The 21,674-nt window shown below is 46.2% G+C and overlaps 2 non-coding genes across 2 annotated transcripts; one reads left to right on the top strand and one right to left on the bottom strand.

The window, feature by feature from the left end:
- Window positions 1-4,921: 4,921 nt before the first annotated feature.
- trnap-agg (transfer RNA proline (anticodon AGG)) lies at window positions 4,922-5,012 on the bottom strand. The gene is given in 2 exon segments: window positions 4,922-4,957; window positions 4,977-5,012. It is a non-coding gene; the product is annotated as a tRNA-Pro (tRNA).
- Window positions 5,013-15,810: 10,798 nt separating this feature from the next.
- trnak-cuu (transfer RNA lysine (anticodon CUU)) lies at window positions 15,811-15,883 on the top strand. Its single transcript has one exon. It is a non-coding gene; the product is annotated as a tRNA-Lys (tRNA).
- The last annotated feature ends 5,791 nt before the right edge of the window (window positions 15,884-21,674 follow it).

Raw genomic sequence — 21,674 nt, 5'->3', positions numbered from 1 at the left:
AAAAAACAGAAATGAAACACATATAATCGCAGTATTTATTTACATGGGCTGAACATCAGTGCGCATGGCCTAATGGATAAGGAGTCTGACTTTGGGGAATCTAGTGATGATATCAGAAGATTGCAGGTTCGAGGTCCTGCCGCGGTCGTTTTATACAGAAATCCGGTATAACTTGCTGACAATCCAGTTTTCCTTCCTCAGCTCAGTTCATTCAATTCTCTCTCATCTCAGTATTTCGTTTACCCCCTAATTAATCCACAATATCTGTTTGATTTGGATAAAGAAATGATTATGTATCAAGCGGTTCAATACAATTCTGTGGAGGGAATTCTAATGTCCTCAGGAAGATGGTTAGAGTCATAGAGTCATAGATGTTGACAGCATGGAAACAGGCCCTTCGGCCCAGCTTGACCATGCCGCCCGGTTTCTATCACTAAGCTAGTCCCACTTGCCCGCATTTCGCCCATATCCCTTCCTACCCACCCTGCCCATGTAACTGTCCAACTGGTTTTCAGAAGATAAAATCGTGCCCGCTTCCTCCCCACTGCCACTGCCTCACGAAGCCCGTTCCAGATGCCCATCACCCTCTGTGTGAGGAAATTTCCCTTCTGGTCTCTTTTGTATCTCTCCATTCTCACCTTAAACCTATGCCCTCTCCTTCTAGACTTCTCTACCTTTGGGAAAAGATGCCGACTACCTTAGCTATTCTCTTCATTATTGTATAGACATCTGTAAGTTCACCCCCAAGACTCATACGGTCCAGGGGGGAAAGTCCCAGCCTAACTAGCCTCTCCTTATAAATCACCATCAAGTCCTGGGAACACCCTCGTAAATCTCTTCTGCACTCTTTCTAGTTTAACAATATGCTTCCTATAATAGGGTGAGCATAACCGAACACAGCATACCGTGTGTGGTCTTACCAATGTATTGTGCAACTTGGTAGCACGGTAGCATTGTGGATAGCACAATTGCTTCACAGCTCCAGGGTCCCAGGTTCGATTCCAGCTTGGGTCACTGTCTGTGCGGAGTCTGCACATCCTCCCCGTGTGTGTGTGGGTTTCCTCCGTGTGCTCCGGTTTCCTCCCACAGTCCAAAGATGTGCAGGTTAGGTGGATTGGCCATGGTAAATTGCCCTTAGTGTCCAAAATTGCACTTAGTGTTGGGTGGGGTTACTGGGTTATGGGGTTAGGGAGGAGGGGTTGACCTTGGGTCGGGTGCTCTTTCCAAGTGCCGGTGCAGACTCGGTGGGCCGAATGGCCTCCTTCTGCACTGTAAATTATATGGTCTATAAACTCCAGCAAGACGTTCCAACTCCTGTATTCAATATTCTGTCCAATAAAACCGAGCATACTGAATGGCTTCTTCACCATCCTGTCCACTTGCGACTCCAGCTTCAAGGAGCTGTGAACCTGTACTCCTAAATCTCTTTGTTCTGTAACTCTCCCCAACTCCCTACCATTAACTGAGTAGGCCCTGCCCTGATTTGATCGACCCAAATGCATAACATCGCACTTATCCAAATTAAACTCTATTTGCCATTCATCGGCCCACTGGCCCAAGATGTTTAATAATGAGCTGAATCAACTGTTTTTTTGTTCAGAGGGATGTGAGATTATGTTACTGGATTGGGAATCCAGAGGCCAGAACGAATCTTTGGAACACGGAATAAATCCCACCATTCAAATTCACTGATATAATAGATTTTCAGGGGCGGGGGGCGGGGCTTGACAGAATAGATGCTGAGAAGCTGGTTCACCATGTGGGAGAGTCTTGGACCAGAAGGAATAATCTCAGAATAAGTGGCCGCCCATTTCAAACAGAAATGATGAGTAGTTTCTTCTCTCGGAGTATAGTGTATCTGTAGAAATGTTTGCATGAACCGAATAGGGCTGTAAAGGGTGGGTCAGTTAATATGTTGATATTATGATTTTGAACATCTCGATCATATCTCCTCTCTGCCTTATCCTCTCCAAGGAGAACGTTCCCACTATCTCCAATCTAGCCTCATAAATGGAATCAATCGTGTAAACCTCTTCTGCACGCTGCCCAATACATCCACAGCCTTCCAATATTGTGGCTCCCAGAGCTGTGCAAAATATTCCATCTGATGTCTAACTGGAGCCTTGTACAGATTCAGCATAACCTCCTTCCTCTTGTTCTCTTTTCCATTCGTTATAAAGCCCAGAATAAGATATGTTTTATTGCCTGCTCTCTCCACCCGTCCACCTTCAATGATCTATCCACATATACACCCAGCTCTGTCTGCTCCTTCACCCCATAAATAGTTGAGGGGCAGCACGGTAACATAGTGGTGAGCACTATGGCTTCACAGCGCCGTGTCTCAGGTTCGATTCCCGCTTGGATCACTGTCTGTGTTCTCCGTGGGTTTCGTCCGGGTGCTCCGGTTTCCTCCCACACTCTAAAGATGTGTAGGTTAGGTGGATTGGCCAGGCTAAATTGCCCTTAGGTTAGATGGGGTTGCTGGGATACGGGGAAATGGTGGAAGTGTGGGCTTCATGGGGGTGCTCTTTGAAGAGCCGGTGCAGATTCCATGGTCCGAATGGCCACCTTCTGCACTGTAAATTCTATGATTCTATACTTCCCTACCAAAATGCATCATCTCACACGTCTCCAGACTGAAAATCATCTTTTGTCGTTTGAAGTTCTAGACTGTCCGCGTCTCACTTTCCAAAATTTCCAAGATTGTACCATCCCCAAACTTTGAAACTGTTCCCTGTACACCATGATCTAGCACATTGTTATATATCAGGGACAGCAAATGTTCCAGTAGGAACCCATGTGGAACACTACAAACCTTCTTCCAGTCCGAAAATTCTCTATTGACCATTATATTCTGTTAGTGATTATTCAACCACATTTATATCCATATTGCTACTGTCCCTTTTATTCCAGGAGGTACACATTTCGCTAATTCTGTGCAGTTTTAGTTTCCTTCTTTAGGGAAAGATGTAAATATGTTGGAGATGGTTCAGAGACGGTTTCCTCGATTGGTGCCAGGAATGAGCCTTTCGTCAGTGGTAGGGAAATTACTGGAGAGAATCCTTCGAGACAGAATCTACTCCCATTTGGAAGCAAATGGACGTATTAGTGAGAGGCAGCATGGTTTTGTGTCTCACTAACTTGATAGAGTTTTTCGAAGAGGTCACAAAGATGATTGATGCAGGTAGGGCAGCGGATGTTGTCTATATGGACTTCAGTAAGGCTTTTGACCAGGTCCCTCATGGTAGACTGGTACAAAAGGTGAAGTCACACGGGATCAGGGGTGAGCTGGCAAGGTGGATACAGAACTGGCTAGATCATAGAAGGCAGAGAGTAGCAATGGAAGGGTGCTTTTCTAATTGGAGGGCTGGGACTAGAGGTGTTCTGCAGTGATCAGTGCTGGGACCTTTGCAGTTCGTAGTATATACAAATGATTTGGAGGAAAATGTAACTGGTCTGATTAGTAAGTTTGCAGATGACACAAAGGTTGGTGGAATTGCGGATAGCGATGAGGGTTGTCAGAGGATACAGCAGGATTTAGATCTTTTGGAGATTTGGGCGGAGAGATGGCAGATGGAGTTTAATCCGGACAAATGTGAGTTAATGCATTTTGGAAGGTCTAATGCACGTAGGGAATATACAGTGAATGGTAGAACCCTCAAGAGTATTGAAAGTCAGAGAGATCTATGTCTACAGGTCCACAGGTCACTGAAAGGGGCAACACAGGTGGAGAAGGTAGTCAAGACATACGGCATGCTTGCCTTCATTGGCCAGGGCATTGAGTACAAAATTGGCAAGTCATGTTGCAGCTGTCTGGAACCTTAGTTAGGCCACACTTGGAGTATCGTGTTCAATTCTGGTCGCCACACTACCAGAAGGATGTGGAGGCTTTAGAGAGGGTGCAGAAGAGATTTACCAGGATGCTGCCTGTTATGGAAGGAATTAGCTATGAGGATCGGTTGAATAAACTCTGTTTGTTCTCACTGGAATGACGGACGTTGAGGGGCGACCTGATAGAGGTCTACAAAATTATGAGGGGCATAGACAGAGTGGATAGAGAGAGGCTTTTCCCCAGGGTAGAGGGGTCAATTACTAATCAATTACATAGATTTAAGGTGCGAGGGCAAGGTTTAGAGGAGATGTACAAGGCAAGTTTTTTACAGAGAGGGTAGTGGGTGCCTGGAACTCGCTGCTGGAGAAGGTGGTGGAAGCAGCGACGATAGTGACATTTAAGCGGTATCTTGACAGATACATGAATAGGATGGGAATCGAGGGATACCGACCCAGGAAGTGGAAAACATTTTAGACTCGTCATTGGTCAGGCAGCATGGTCGGCACGGGCTTGACGGGCCGAAGGGCCTGTTCCTGTGCTGTACTTTTCTTTGTTCTTTGTTGGTCTTTGAGCGGGTTTGCTATTGAGGAAAGGTTAGACAGACTGCACTTGTTTCCAGTGGAGATGTGAAGAGTGACAGTTGATTTGATTGAAGTGCATCAGATTTTGAATAGTCTTGACAAGGTGGACGTGGAAAGGATGTCACTGCTTGTGGGTGAGACCAGAACTACTGGGCAGTTAAAAACAAGGATGTCGCCCTTTTCGGATGGAGATTTGGAAATTTCTCCCTCTCAGAGAGTTGTGCGACTTTGGAACTCTGCCTCAGAAGGCGGCGGAAGCGGGACATTGATTATTTTTAAGGCGGACATTCAGCAAATAAATCAAAGGTTTATCGGGGTTACATACACCCATTGCATTCAGCCAGCTACCTGGATGCACAGGCGTTCGTTTGTTTTACATATTTGAGGATACATTCAGCGTCCAACACCATGGTGAAACGGTCTTTAAATAACGTGTTCGTTTCTTCACGTGTTCTCTGGGGCTCAAACCTGCTCCCGACTTCAATGATCGTCGTGATAAAAATAAACAGGGCTCGTCCGGGATTTGAACCCGGGACCTCTCGCATTTTATCGCAAATGGAAGCCCCTAAGCGAGAATCATGCCCCTAGACCAACGAGCCAAATCACAGTTAAGACTTACTCAAACCAGCTTATCATTGCCTCCCGAAGCTTATTGTATCAGCTCAATGCGCTTCTGAATTCCTGTTCAATTTCGTTTCGTTGTTAAAATAAAATCAAAAGGAACAATTTTTATCCCTTGCTTTTCGTACTGGGATCATTGAGTAAATTGGGTTATTTTTGGTTTGTTGGCCTCCACTGCGAACAGAATAAAACACATACGGGACCAGTCTTTGCCGTTGCTGAGTAAGCACTGTGCAATGGTCACTCCGAACGATTCTGTCATGAAGCTGCTCCTCAAGTATTCTCTTTCTCAATCTGCTGAAGGCTGAGCTGACACATTGGAGGTGAGGGCGAATCCTATCTGCTGGATCTGCCTTTTTTCAGTGAAGGCTTCCGGCCATGGAAAACGGTCCACATTTTCCACGATCTCGCCATTTTATTCTGTGTGCCATTCTATGTGAGTGTTCACAACATAATTCAGCTCTTGGTATTCACCAGGATTCACCACGAAGCGCAACACCTCCATACTCCCAGAACGCCTCGATCCACTGCAATTCGCATAACTCTGCAACCGGTCCACATCAGACGACATTTCATAGAATTTACAGTGCAGAAGGAGGCCATTCGGCCCATCGAGTATGCACCGGCTCTTTGAAAGGGCACCCTACCCAAGCCCACACATGCACCCTATCCCCATAACCCAGTAACCCCACCAAACACTGAGGGCAATTGAGCATGGCCAATCCACCTAATCTGCACATCTTTGGACTGGGGGAGGAAACCAGAGCACCCGGAGGAAACCCACGCAAACACGGGGAGAATGTGCAGACTCCGCACAGACGTTGACCCAAGCCGGGAATCGAACCTGGGACCCTGGAGCTGTGAAGCAATTGTGCTAACCACTATGCTACCGTGCTGCCCCTAACTGTTTCCCTGGCCCGACACTCATCCCTGGAGCATCTCGAAAACAAGGACTCCTACATCAGACTCCTATTTATTGACTCCAGCTCCGCCTTCAAAACCATAATCCCAACCAAGCTCATATCAAAGCTCCAAAACCTAGGACTTGACTCCCCACTCTGCAACTGGATTCACGATTTTCTGATCAACAGACCACAATCAGTAAGAAAGAATAACAACACCTCCTCCACAATAGTCCTCAACACCGGGCCTCCGCAAGGCTGCGTACTTAGCCCCCTACTCTACACCCTGTACACACACGACTGTGTGGCAAAACTTGGTTCCAACACCATCTACAAGTTTGCTGACGATACGACCATACTGGGCCGGATCTCGAATAACGATGAGTCCGAATACAGGAGGGAGATAGAGAACCTAGTGGAGTGGTGTCGCGACAACAATCTCTCCCTCAATGCCAGCAAAACTAAAGAGCTGGTCATTGACTTCAGGAAGGAAAGTACTGTACACGCCCCTGTCAGCATCAACGGGGCCGAGGTGGAGATGGTTAGCAGTTTCAAATTCCTAGGGGTGCACATCTCCAAAAATCTGTCCTGGTCGACCCACTCCGATGCTACTACCAAGAAAGCACAACAGCCCCTATACTTCCTCAGAAACTAAGGAAATTCGGCATGTCCACATTAAGCCTTACCAACTTTTACAGATGCACGAAAGAAAGCATCCTATCGGGCTGCATCACAGCCTGGTATGGCAACTGCTCGGCCCAGGACCGCAAGAAACTTCAGAGAGTCGTGAACACCGCCCAGTCCATCACACAAACCTGCCTCCCATCCATTGACTCCATCTACACCTCCCGCTGCCTGGGGAAAGCAGGCAGCATAATCAAAGATCCCTCCCACCAGCTTACTCACTCTTCCAACTTCTTGCATCGAGCAGGAGATACAGAAGTCTGAGAACACGCACGAACAGACACAAAAACAGCTTCTTCCCCACTGTCACCAGACTCCTAAATAACCCTCTTATGGATTGACCTCATTAACACTACACCCTGTATGCTTCATCCGATGCCAGTGCTTATGTAGTTACATTGTATATGTTGTGTTGCCCTATTATGTATTTTTTAAAATTCCCTTTTCTTCTCATGCACGATTTTGATCTGTTGAGATGCTCGCAGAAAAATATATTTCACTGTACCTCGGTACACGTGACAATAAACAAATCCAATCCAATCCAATCCAGTCAGTGGTGTTGTGTGGAAAGTAGGATTCAGTCTGTGGAACTCCGTGTCCCATACTCTATATGTTCAGAGTGACCATTGCACAGTCCTTGTGGAGACAAGGCCCCATCTTCACATTGAGGATTCACTCCATCGGGTTATTTGACACTACCACCCTGCTAAATGCGATCAATTTTGAAATATAATTCATGTATATTTCAGTCTCTGACACTGTATGACAGAGTCAGATTTATTCCATATTTGTAATATTCCGGTAATTCCTAGGATTGTTGCACATCTACTGTAACACTCTGTCTTTGGGATTCAGTTAAATCGCGTTGTGCGTGTCTCTGGGACTGTATGAGAGTCTGTCATTCATTCAGTATCTTTCATTCTCTAAAAATCTGTGTGAAGGTCGAACTAAATCTGGAATGATCAATCTCTGATATTGTTATTGAGTGGAGAAAATCATTCTGTTGTTTGCCAATTTCCGTAAAACGTCTGCATATCAGAATCATGACAACACTTTCAGTGGCGTTGCGCTTGTGTGTCCGTTGGGGAAGGGGCATATAGGCATTTGGGTGGTGAATGAATCTTTATCTGTCAGTCTCTGATGTGCGCAGTAAGAAGTCTGACAACACCAGGTTAAAGTCCAACAGGTGTGTTTCAAACACTAGCTTTCGGAGCGCTGCTCCTTCCTCAGGTGTATGAAGAGATATGTTCCGGAAACATGTATATAGACAAAGTCAAAGATGTAAGAGAATGCTTTGAATGCCAGCATTTGCAGGTAATTAAATCTTTACAGATCCGTAGATAGGGGTAACCCCAGGTTAAAGAGGTGGGAATTGTCTCAAGTCGGGACAGTTGGTAGGATTCCGCAATCCCAGGCCAGATGGTGCGGGCGAATGTAATGCGACATGAATCCAAGGTCCCGGTTGAGGCCGTACTCATGTGTGCGGAACTTGGCTATAAGTTTTTGCTCGGCGATTCTGCGTTGTCGCGCGTCCTGAAGGCTGCCTTGGAGAACGCTTTCCCCGAGATCAGAGGCTGGATGCCCTTGACTGCTGAAGTGTTCTCCGATGTGTTCTCCGGTGTGACATGTGAATATTCGAGTCATTCTCTACCTGCAGTCTCTGCTGCTGTGTGTGGCACAGGTCTCCCCAGACCAACGAGCCAGCCGCTGATTTGATCTCACTTAAAACAACTTTTAATTGCGTCCCAAAGCCCATCAGTTTCCCCTCAATTATAAATCAGAAATGTTAATGAACAATGTGACATTTATCTCTCTGTTCTGGAGCTGATCAGAAGCAGTGATGTCAGATTTCACCACTCGACAAGTCGGCCTGTGGTTGCGCGTCGGCAATATCGTGTTTATGTAATTCTGCCAGTCAGTGGGTTCAGTTGGCATTTTAGGAGAAATTCGAAGCCATCATGACTTCATCAGTGGCCTCATGGTTAAGGTGTGAGTGATGTTAATCATGATGCGATCAAATGTGTGTCTGTTTCAGTCTTTCCGCGGGGAGTTTTCATGCTGAGGAGAAACATGTTGGACATGGTCTGGGAATGTTTCACTCCGGTCCATTCCCAACATTTCCTGCCCTGATGGGATGGGCTTTTCCTTCCAAACTGCACCCGCTGCAAACAGATTCCCCAAATTAACGAACAAAACAAAAACACGCGCAACTGATCTTTTAAGAAATTATGACATTTTCTCTGAAAACAATATACCAACATTGATTAATATTGGTTAAATATCCTTTATAAAGTATTGTTTTATACGTTTAGTGTAGTTTATTAAAAAATGCTGATTACCAGACCCTATAAATTTTTGCTTTCATTCCCCAAACAGCCAAATTGGGTGAAAACCATCAATCAGAGTCAAAGGGAGCATCGGTCTTTTGTGTGGTCAGTGGTTTGTTTATGGAGCTGAGTAAATATTCCGGAGCAGAGCCGCTCCGAGCAGGGTTCTAACCTCCTCGGGAATACAATAATGTGGGTTTGCCGTTTGTGTCCACACATCTGGATTGGAATGGAGCTGCTGCTGCCTGGGGAGCTGGACAAGCAAGAGGCACAGATATTGACCAACTGCACCCGCTGCAAACAGATTCCCCAAATTACCGAACAAAACAAAAACACGCGCAACTGATCTTTTAAGAAATTAACATTTTCTCTGAAAACAATATACCAACACCTCTTGAAGATTTGATTTGCTGTAACAATTCACTCTGAACTGTCTCAATGTCAGCCGTCATTCCTTCCCAGCTCACACACAGGCGCTGACTGGTTAAAAGTCTGCTTCACTTTTCCAGGTCCGGCTCAATAAAATCAATCACAGGCCCATGATCTGCTTTCCTCCTGTTCTCAGACACATCCACTTTGTACAAGGGCGCACTAACTGGTTTTCAGAGTAAGAGTCAGACTGCAGTCACCTCGTTCTCTCTCGATCCCTTTATCTCAGAGCCACCTCACAACCAGGAATGGAACTTCTCACAGAGCCAAGAATGGAATAGTTTGTCGATTCTTCCACTGATTCAGGACCGTCCATCACCAGGACGTGTTTGTCCAAAAGAGTTGGGATGAGATGGGGCTGAGTTTCACTGTGTATCCAATCAGTCCCCGGAGAAGCACAAAAACAGTGAGTGAGGGAGAGAGAAAGAAACAACGAAACAGATAGAGAGATAAAATATGTTCTATTTCTGCCACGATCTTTTTACAGAGATATACATGCAGCTGAATGAAATCAAACCACGTTTCCATTTTTATATTTCGTTCAGTTTCCCCCCAAAAATGTTAAATATCGGACTGAACTCGATGAAGGTTCCAACCGTTTATTTGCAGCCAATCAGAATTCCGATTCATTCCGGAGTCAGCGGCTTGTCCGCCGAGTTGAACAAACATTTCGAATCACAGTCGCTGCAAACAAAACTCGAACCTGCGCGGGAAACGCCCATTGGATTTCAATCCCAACGCCTTAACCACTTGGCCATCGCAGCTGTGTCTGGTATGCCATTCGTTAGTAATTTGGTCGATAGAATACATTCTAAAACCAGCCTGGAATAACTCCAGGAAGTTATTGCATTCAAACGATCAACGGGGCCCCGGGGTTTATGTGAGGAGGGGTTGAATCTTCGTGGGAAATGACCTTTGGATTTGGAGAGAATCCTTGAGAGACTCGAAAACCTCAGCTCCCTAAACGCACAATTCCACTGATTAAATAGTTTGTGGAACAACATCAGTTACATTGGAAATATATTAGAAATTCAAATGCAGCAGCACTACACTTCCGAGTCTGGAAGAAAATTAAAATGATGAATCAAGAAATTACAGAGGGAGACCTGTGCAGACCGAAAGGTCACGTGATGACGCAACTAACATGATCACGTGTCGGGATTCCGGCAGTTCCCCGGATCGCGGTCAGAGCACAAGCCAGGAGCCGCTGCTCAACTATTAAATCAGTTATTTTTATTCCAACTCCTTGGTCGCCAGTCATTGAGAGAGCAGCATTTCTACATGGTGTCAGGAGTGGGCAGTATGGCAGAAGGTCTCCACCGCATCAACATCCTTGGATCATAGAATCGTAGAATATTCAGCGCAGAAGGAGGCCATTCGGCCCAACGTGGACTGCTTAACCACTTCCTTACCTTGCAGGTCAGCTGTTCGGGAGAGAGAGAGAGCCGGGACCTTGGAAACAGCGCGGGAGTTTGAAAAAGCGCGGGAGCTGCGAGTCGGAGCGGAGAGTTTAAAAGGTCGCGGCGTGGGTGAGGTAAGTACTGCTTAACAACTTCCAGACCTTGCAGGTCAGCTGTTAGTTTCGGGAGATCAGTTTCGGGAGCAGGCCTATTGGCTGACTAAATCAGGAAGGATACAAAGGGTGTGGCTGAAGTGCCTTTCGAAACAGAGTGCTGGAGGCAAACAGAGTGTATCTGAGTTTGGGTAAGACTGAGTTCGGGTAAGAGGTGAGTGAGGGCTGTGTTTTATTTTTGGAGTTTGGTGTTTGGGGTTGAGTTCCCCCCCCCCCCCCCGCCCCCCAAAAAAAATCCAATTAATTAAGTAAATTAATTAACTAGTTAAGGGAATTTGGTGCTCATCTTAAGGAGGTGCAGAGAAGCAGACCTGTGAGGGAGCCTCGGGAGCAATTACATCACAGCCAGCAGGTAAGTGATTGGCTTGTAGCTGGTAAGTGATTTCTCTCTCTTTGACTTTCTCTTAGCTGTGTAGTGTAGTTCAAATTTAACTTCAGGTTGAGGTCATGGCAGGAGAGCTCAGACCCGTGTCATGCTCCTCTTGTGAGATGTGGCAAGTCAGGGACCCTTCTGGTGTCCCTGACTCCTTCATCTGCAAGAAGTGTGTCCAACTGCAGCTCCTGTTAGACCGCTTGACGGCTCTGGAGCTGCGGATGGACTCACTTTGGAGCAACCGCGATGCTGAGGAAGTTGTGGATAGCACATTCAGTGAGTTGGTCACACCGCAGATTAAAATTACTGAGGCAAATAGGGAATGGGTGACCAACAGACAGAGGAAGAGTAGGAAGGCAGTGCAGGGATCCCCTGCGGTCATCTCCCTCCAAAACAGATTTACCGTTTTGGAAACTGTTGGGGGAGATGGCTCACCAGGGGAAGGTGGCAGCAACCAGGTTCATGGCACCGTGGCTGGCTCTGCTGCACAGAAGGGCGGTAAAAAGAGTGGCAGAGCTATAGTGATAGGGGATTCAATTGTAAGGGGAATAGACAGGCGTTTCTGTGGACGTAAACGAGAATCCAGGTTGGTGTGTTGCCTCCCTGGTGCAAGGGTCAAGGATGTCTCGGAGCGGCTGCAGGGCATTCTGGAGGGGGAGGGTGAACAGCCAGCTGTCGTGGTGTATATAGGCACCAACGATATAGGTACAAAACGGGATGAGGTCCTACAAGCTGAATTTAGGGAGTTAGGAGTTAAACTAAAAAGTAGGACCTCAAAGGTAGTAATCTCAGGATTGCTACCAGTGCCACGTGATAGTCAGAGTAGGAATGACAGGATAGCTAGGATGAATACGTGGCTTGAGAGATGGTGCAAGAGGGAGGGTTTCAAATTCCTGGAACATTGGGACCGGTTCTGGGGGAGGTGGGACCTGTACAAATCGGACGGTCTGCATCTGGGTGGGACTGGAACCAATGTTCTCGGGGGTGTGTTTGCTAGTGCAGTTGGGGAGGGTTTAAACTAATGTGGCAGGGGGATGGGAACCGATGTAGGAAGTCAGTGGGGACAGAAACAAAAGGCAGGAAGGGAGAGTGTGTAAAGCATGACCAGAGAAAGCAGGGCAGAGAGCAAGGAAGGTTTACATTAAACTGCATTTATTTCAATGCAACGGGCCTGATGGGCAAAGCAGATGAACTCAGGGCATGGACGGGCACATGGGACTGGGATATTATAGCTATGACTGAAACATGGCTAAGGGAGGGGCAGGACTGGCAGCTCAATGTTCCGGGGTACAGATGCTATAGCAAGGAAAGAACAGGAGGTAAGAGAGGAGGGGGAGTGGCGTTTTTGATTAGGGAGAACATCACGGCAGTACTTAGAGGGGATATATCCGAGGGTTCGCCCACTGAGTCTATATGGGTGGAACTGAAAAATAAGAAGGGAGAGATCACCTTGGTAGGACTGTACTACAGGCCCCCAAATAGTCAGCGGGAAATTGAGGAGCAAATATGTAAGGAGATTACAGATATCTGCAAGAATAATAGGGTGGTAGTAGTAGGGGACTTTAACTTTCCCAACATCGACTGGGGCAGCCATAGCATTAGGGGCTTGGATGGAGGGAAATTTGTTGAGTGTATTCAGGAGGAATTTCTCATTCAGTATGTGGATGGACCGACTAGAGAGGGGGCAAAACTTGACCTCGTCTTGGGAAATAAGGAAGGGCAAGTGACAGAAGTGCTAGTGAGGGATCACTTTGGGACAAGTGACCATAACTCCATTAGTTTTAAGATAGCTATGGAGAATGATAGGTCTGGCCCAAGAGTTAAAATTTTTAATTGGGGCAAGGCCAATTTTGATGGTATCAGACAGGAACTTGCAGAGGTAGATTGGGGGAGACTGTTGGCAGGCAAAGGGACGGCTGGTAAATGGGAGGCTTTTAAAAATGTGTTAACCAGGGTGCAGGGTAAGCACATTCCCTTTAGAGTGAAGTGCAACGCTGGTAGAAGTAGGGAACCCTGGATGACTCGAGATATTGAGTCTCTGGTCAAAAAGAAGAAGGAGGCATATGACGTACATAAGCAACTGGGATCAAGTGGATCCCTTCAAGAGTATAGAGATTGTCGAAATAGAGTTAAGAGGGAAATCAGGAGGGCAAAAAGGGGACATGAAATTGCTTTGGCAAATAATGCAAGGGAGAATCCAAAGAGATTCTACAGATACATAAAGGGGAAAAGAGTAACTAGGGACAGACTAGGGCCTCTTAAGGATCAACAAGGACATCTTAAGGATCAACAAGGACATCTATGTGCAGAGCCACAAGAGTTGGGTGAGATCTTGAATGAATATTTCTCATCGGTATTCACGGTGGAGAAAGGCATGGATGTTAGGAAACTAAGGGAAATAAATAGTGATGTCTTGAGAAGTGTGCATATTACAGAGGAGGAGGTGCTGGAAGTCTTAAAGCACATCAAGGTAGATAAATCCCCGGGACCTGATGAAATGTATCCCAGGATGTTGTGGGAGGCTAGGGAGGAAATTGCGGGTCCCCTAACAGAGATATTTGAATCATCGGCAGCCACAGGTGAGGTGCCTGAAGAATGGAGAGTGGCGAAAGTTGTGCCCTTGTTTAAGAAGGGCAGCATTGAAAAGCCTGGGATCTACAGACCGGTGAGCCTAACGTCTGTAGTAGGTAAGTTGCTAGAAGGTATTCTGAGAGACAGGATCTACACGCATTTAGACAGGCAAGGACTGATTCGGGGCAGTCAGCATGGCTTTGTGCGTGGAAAATCATGTCTCACAAATTTGATTGAGTTTTTTGAGGGGGTGACCAAGAAGGTAGATGAGGGCAGTGCAGTAGACGTTGTCTACATGGACTTTAGCAAAGCTTTTGACAAGGTACCGCATGGTAGGTTGTTGCAGAAGGTTAAAGCTCACGGGATCCAGGGTAAGGTTGCCAATTGGATTCAAAATTGGCTGGACGACAGAAGGCAGAGAGTGGTTGTAGAGGGTTGTTTTTCAAACTGGAGGCCTGTGACCAGTGGTGTGCCTCAGGGATCGGTGCTGGGTCCACTGTTATTTGTGATTTATATTAATGATTTGGATGAGAATTTAGGAGGCATGGTTAGCAAGTTTGCAGATGACACCAAGATTGGTGGCACAGTGGATAGTGAAGAAGGTTATCTAGGATTGCAACGGGATCTTGATCAATTAGGCCAGTGGGCCGACGAATGGCAGATGGAGTTTAATTTAGATAAATGTGAGGTGATGCATTTTGGCAGATCGAATCAGGCCAGGACCTACTCAGTTAATGGTATGGCGTTGGGGAGAGTTATAGAACAAAGAGATCTAGGAGTACAGGTTCATAGCTCCTTGAAGGTGGAGTCGCAGGTGGACAGGGTGGTGAAGAAGGCATTCGGCATGCTTGGTTTCATTGGTCATAGATTTCATAGAATTTACAGTGCAGAAGGAGGCCATTCGGCCCATCGAGTCTGCGCCGGCTCTTGGAAAGAGCACCCTATCCGAGGTCCACACCTCTACCCTATCCCCATAACCCAGTAACCCCACCCAACACTAATGGCAATTTTGGACACTAAGGGCAATTTATCATGGCCAATCCACCTAACCTGCACATCTTTGGACTGTGGGAGGAAACCGGAGCACCCGGAGGAAACCCACGCACACACGGGGAGGATGTGCAGACTCCGCACAGACAGTGACCCAAGCCGGAATCGAACCTGGGACCCTGGAGCTGTGAAGCAATTGTGCTATCCACAAGGCTACCGTGCTGCCCTTCAGGTCAGATCATTGAATACAGGAGTTGGGACGTCTTGTTGAAGTTGTACAAGACATTGGTACGGCCACACTTGGAATACTGTGTGCAGTTCTGGTCACCCTATTATAGAAAGGATATTATTAAACTGGAAAGAGTGCAGAAAAGATTTACTAGGATGTTGCCGGGACTTGATGGCTTGAGTTATAAGGAGAGGCTGGATAGACTGGGACTTTTTTCCCTGGAGCGTAGGAGGCTTAGGGGTGATCTTATAGAGGTCTTTAAAATAATGAGGGGCATAGATAAGGTAGATAGTCAACATCTTTTCCCAAAGGTAGGGGTGTCTAAAACTAGAGGGCATAGGTTTAAGGTGAGAGGGGAGAGATTCAGAAGGGCCCAGAGGGGCAATTTCTTCACTCAAGAGGGTAGTGAATGTCTGGAATGGGCTGCCAGAGGTAGTAGTAGAGGCGGGTACAATTGTGTCTTTTAAAAAACATTTAGATAGTTACATGGGTAAGATGGGTATAGAGGGTTATGGGCCAAGTGCGGGCAACTGGGACTAGCTTAATGGTAAAAACTGGGCGGCATGGACTGGTTGGGCCGAAGGGCCTGTTTCCATGCTGTAAACTTCTATGATTCTGTGTTAGCACTGCCCCTCCGAATGAGCACCGCAGCTACTCTCTACAGGAAGAGGTTTAATAGCTAGTTTAATGCAGCACCAGCCCGGCTAGCTCAGTCGGTAGAGCATGAGACTCTTAATCCCAGGGTCGTGGGTTCGAGCCCCACGTTGGGCGGTCTATATTATGATCTGAAAATATTGATGCTGAACGAACTGTTTTGACAACAGGAACACAAGGTTCTGTCGCTGGACTGGGAATAGAGAGGTCTGAACTAACCCTTGGTGGCAAGACTTAATAAATCTGGAATTTAAATTTCGTCTCAGTAATGGCGCAGAAAGGTTCTGCTTCAGAGGGGCCATATTTCCACAACCGGAAACACATTTGCACAATAGGGAATGATTTGACACAATTTGCTGCATCTTTATCTTATGCAGCAACCATTTGTGTGGCACCTTGTCAAAGGCTTTCTGGAAACCCAGATAGACCACATCCATTGGCTCCCCGTTATCTACCGCACTGGTAATGTCGTCAAAAAATTCCACTAAATTAGTTAGGCACGACCTGCCCTTTATGAACCCATGCTGCGTCTGCCCAATGGGACAATTTCCATCCAGATGCCTCGCTATTTCTTCCTTCACGATAGATTCCAGCATCTCCCTACTACCAAAATTAAGCTCACAGGCCTATAATTACCCGCTTTCTGCCTACCTCCTTTTTTAATCAGTGGTGTCACGTTTGCTAATTTCCAATCCGCCGGGACCACCCCAGAGTCTAGTGAATTTTGGTAAATTATCACTAGTGCATTTGCAATTTCCCTAGCCATCACTTTTAGCACTCTGGGATGCATTCCATCAGGGCCAGGAGACTTGTCTACCTTTAGCCCCATTAGCTTGCCCATCACTACCTCCTTATTGATAATAATCCTCTCAAGGTCCTCACCTGTCATAGCCTCATTTCCATCAGTCACTGGCATGTTATTTGTGTCTTCCACTGTGAAGACCGACCCAAAAAACCTGTTCAGTACCTCAGCCATTTCCTGATCTCCCATTATTAAATCTCCCTTCTCATCCTCTAAAGGACCAATATTTACCTCAGCCACTCTATTAAAAAAAATATATGTTTGTAGAACATTTTACTTTCTGTTTATATATTCTGAGCAAGTTTACTCTCATAATCTATCTTACTCTTTATAGCTTTTTTAGTAGCTTTCTGTTGCCCCCTAAAGATTTCCCAGTCCTCTAGTCTCCCACTAATCTTTGCTACTTTGTATGCTTTTTCCTTCAATTTGATACTCTCCCTTATTTCTTTAGATATCCACGGTCGATTTTCCCTCTTTGTACCGTCCTTCCTTTTTGTTGGTATATACCTTTGCTGAGCACTGTGAAAAATAGCTCGGAAGGTTCTCCACTGTTCCTCAACTGTTTCACCATAAAGTCTTGGCTCCCAGTCTACCTTAGCTAGTTCTTTTCTCATCCCACTGTAAACTCCTTTCTATAAGCACAAAACACTAGTGTTTGATTTTACTTTCTCAGTCTCCATCTGTATTTTACATTCCACCATATTGTGATTGCTCCTTCCGAGAGGATCGCTAACTATGAGATCCTGAATCAATCCTGTCTCATTACACAGGACCAGATCTACGACCGCTTGTTCCCTCGTAGGTTCCATTACATACTGTTCTAGGAAACTGTCGTGGATACATTCTTTCAACTCCTCCTCAAGGCTGCCTTGACCGACCTGGTTAAACCAATCGACATGTAGATTAAAATCCCCCATGTTAACTGCTGTACAATTTCTACATGCACCAGTTATTTCTTTGTTTATTGCCTGCCCCACCATAATGTTACTATTTGTTCGCCTATAGATGACTCCTATCAGTGACTTTTTTGCCTTACTATCCTGATTTCCACCCAAATGGATTCAACCTTGTCCTCCATAGCACCGATGTCATCCCTTACTATTGCCCGGATGTCATCCTTAAATAACAGAGCTACACCACCTCACTTACCATCCACTCTGCCCTTCCGAATAGTTTGATATACTCGGATATTTAACTCCCAGTCGTGACCATCCTTTAACCATGTTTCAGTAATGGCCACTAAATCATAGTCATTCACGATGATTTGCACCATCAACTCATTTACCTTATTCAGAATACTACGAGCATTCAGGTAAAGTACACTTATGTTGGCTTTTTTACCTCTGTTCTGAATCTTAACACCTCGATCAGTAGCGTCTCCTAAGTTATATTTCCTCTTAACCTTTCTCCTGATTTTCCTTGTGGTTGAACCCATAAAGTCATGTAACAACCTGCCGCGTCGCTTACCATTAATGTTTTTACTTCCCGTTTTATTCCTTTTAGTATTCCTGGTCCTATTCATGGAGCTCCCCTCAGTCACTGTACCTTGTACTGTCGCTCTTTTTGATTTTTGACTATGGCTTCTCTGCCTTACACTTTCCCCCTTACTGCCTTTTGTTTCTGTCCCTGTTTTACTACCTTCCAAATTCCTGCGTCGGTTCCCATCCCCCTGCCACATTAGTTTAAACTCTCCCCAACAGCTCTCGCGAACACTCTCCCTAGGACATCAATTCCAGCCCTGCCCAGGTGCAGACCGTCCGGTTTGTACTGGACCCACCACCCCCAGAACCGGTTCCAATGCCCCAGGAATTTGAATCCCTCCATCTTGCACCATCTCTCGAGCCACGCATTCAACCTATCTATCCTCACATTCCTACTCTGACTAGCTCGTGGCACTGGTAACAATCCTGAGATTACTACCTTTTGAGGTCGTACTTTTTAGTTTAACTCCTAAATCCATGAATTCAGCTTGTAGGACCTCATCCCGTTTTTTTAACCCATATCATTGGTGCCTATGTGAACCACGACAGCTGGCTTTTCACCCCGCCCCCCCCCCCCGCCCCCCTCCCCCCAGAATGTCCTGCAGCCACTCCGAGACATCCTTGACCCTTGCACCAGAGAGGCAACATACCATCCTGGAGCCTCGATTGTGTCCGCAGAACCGCCTGTCTATTCCCCTTACGATTGAGTCTCCTGTCACTACAGCCCTGCCATTCTTCTTCCTGCCCGGCTGCGCAGCTGAGTCAGCCACGGTGCCATGAACCTGGCTGCTGCTGCCTTCCCTGGTGAGCCATCTCCCTCAACAGTATCCAAAGCGGTATATCTGTTTTGCAGGGAGATGACCGCAGGGGACACCTGCACTGCTTTCCTACTCTTGCTCTGTCTTTTGGTCTCCCATTTTCTATCTCCTTCAGTACCTTTCACCTGCGGTGTGACCAACTCGCTAAACGTTGTTTTAACAAGGATTTTAGAGACAAAAGCAGAACATTGCACAATGTCAGGGTATAAGACGTAGGAGCATAAGTAAGCCATTCAGCCCATCGAATATGCTCCGTATTGCAATGAGATCATGCTTGATCTGATATATGACGTGTTATGACCTCATACGGTGGCACGTTGTCACAGTGGCTACCTCACAGCGCCAGCGATCCGGTTCAATTCCAGCCTTTGGTCACTGACTGTGTGGAGTTTGCACTTTCTCTCCGTGTCTGTGTGGGTTTTCTCCGGGTGCTGCGATTTCCTCGCACAGTCCAAATGTGTGCGGGTTAGGTGAAGTGTCCATGCTAAATTGTTCCTTGGTGTTCAGAAAGTTGGGTGGTGTTGCAGGGATGTGGTGGGGACACAGAGGCTCTTTCCGAATATCGTTGCAGAGTCGATTGGCAGAATGGCCTCCTTTTACATTTTAATGATTTCATGATAACCCGGCTTTTTATCTCTAGATTTCATGATGAACCTTTAAAACCAACGTTCCAGCCAAGCCTCAGGTAGCAGTAACTCCTCAATGGTCGTTAATTTCCACGCTGTCAATCATTTGGTCAGTCTGAGGAAGTCACATCCTGGAAATGTCATACATTGATCCAGTTCTAAAGTAAATTAAGTCGCTCTAGTCCCTGATGACCATAGGCTGCTTTCCCCTTTGAGGGTGAGATCTGGCTGGTGCTGATTTAACCTGAGGATCATAAGACCATAAGACATAGGAATGGAAGTAAGGCCATTCGGCCCATCGAGTCCACTCCACCATTCAATCATGGCTGATTTCAAATCCATTTACCCGCTCTATTCCTCGAGAAATCAAGAATTTATCAACTTCTGTCTTAAAGACACTCAACGTCCCGACCTCCACCGTCCTCTGTGGCAATGAATTCCACAGACCCACCACTCTCTGGCTGAAGAAATGTCTCCTCATCTCTGTTCTAAAGTGACTCCCTTTTATTCTAAGGCTGTGCCCCCGGGTCCTAGTCTCCTCTGCGAATGGAAACAAATTCCCTACGTCCACCCTATCTATGCCATTCATTATCTCCATACCTCAGGCGAGGGGCAAGGTTGTGAAGGCTGGGTTTTCATGATTCAGTTCTATTATAACCGTGTGATCAGAATCTAATTAACCTGGTGTTGTCTCTGTTAATATTGTCTCACAGTGAGGCAAACATCGCCGATTGAATAGACGAGTGATCGTTCTTCAGTCTTGTCATGGACGGACCCGCTGAATATTGAGGCACTTTCTGAAAAGTTTACCTTTCTACCAGGAATAGTCTCATCCCAACACAAGAATTTATCTTTAATCTGCTCCAAGTATACTTTCACGACTCGCTGAAAGAATATAATCCCTATTTCCTGTGGAATTAAGCCAGGCAGGAGTAGAAACCTGTAACTCCATGATCAGACTATGTCCATCGTGAAATGTGTGTTCCGATGATCGACGGATTCCTCTGTGAAGCCGGGAGCGTTTGTTTTTGCTGTCAAATGCTGGTTGATTCCAGTCTTTCAGCGGGGGGCCTTTCACACTGTGTGGAAATATCTTGGACATGATATTGAAGTGTTTCCTATCAGTCCATTCACAAAAGTCCCTGAATATGCTGGGAATTCGTTTTATTGACAAAATCTGCATTTCCATCATTGAACACCGGGCTGAAATGAAATGAAATGAAAATCGGTGATTGTCACAAGGAGGCTTCAAATGAAGTTACTGTGGAAAGCCCCTAGTCGCCACAGTCCGACGCCTGTTCGGGAGGCTGGTACGGGAATTGGACCGTGGTGCTGGCCTGCCTTGGTCTACTTTCCAAGCCAGTGATTTAGCCCTGTGCTAAATCAACCTCGGAAGACAAAGAGGAGGATATTTTCCATCAATTCATGGATGCAACACGAATTAAGACTTTTTGACGCATGGGTTTGTGTGTTGAGGTGGCCGAGTGGTTAAGGCGTTGGACTGCTAATCCATTGTGCTCTCTGTGCGTTCGGATCCCATCGTCGTCGATTTTTCATCCGCTGGTTGCTCGGAAGTGGGACTCATTTTTCCAAGATGGGTCTGCAATAACTGATGTGACAATCCAGTCCACGTTGTCGGGCCAGATTGCAGCGAGTTGTGTTGGAAAAGCGAGAATTCAAAATTCAGTCTTGTTCTGATTGAGATGAATTGATCGGATAGTGAGAGAGGAACCACTTTGATTTAATTTATTGTCCCATGAAAAGTATTTTTCTGCTACCAAGGGAACATACACATTACATAGATAGTAGACAGAAAAAGAATAATCGACAGAGTACATTGACAAATGGTACATGGACAAACAGTGATTGGTTACAGTGCGGAACAAGGGGCCAAACAAAGCAAACCCATGAGCAAGAGCAGCATAGGGCGCCGTGAATAGTGTTCTTACAGGGAACAGATCAGTCCGAGGGAGAGTTGTTGAGGAGTCTAGTAGCTGTGGGGAAGAAGCTGCTCCTATGTCTGGATGTGCGGGTCTTCAGACTTCTGTACCTTCTGCCTGATGGAATAATCTGTAAAAAGGCAAAACCTGGGTGGGAGGGTCTCTGATAATGTTGTCTGCTGTCCTGAGGCAGCGGGAGTTGGAGACAGAATCACTGTGCGGGTGGCAAGCTTGTGTGATA

The sequence above is a fragment of the Scyliorhinus torazame genome, chromosome 24, assembly GCF_047496885.1.
Source record: "Scyliorhinus torazame isolate Kashiwa2021f chromosome 24, sScyTor2.1, whole genome shotgun sequence".
In the NCBI taxonomy this organism is placed as follows: domain Eukaryota; kingdom Metazoa; phylum Chordata; class Chondrichthyes; order Carcharhiniformes; family Scyliorhinidae; genus Scyliorhinus; species Scyliorhinus torazame.
This window is presented reverse-complemented; position numbering and strand designations above follow the sequence as displayed.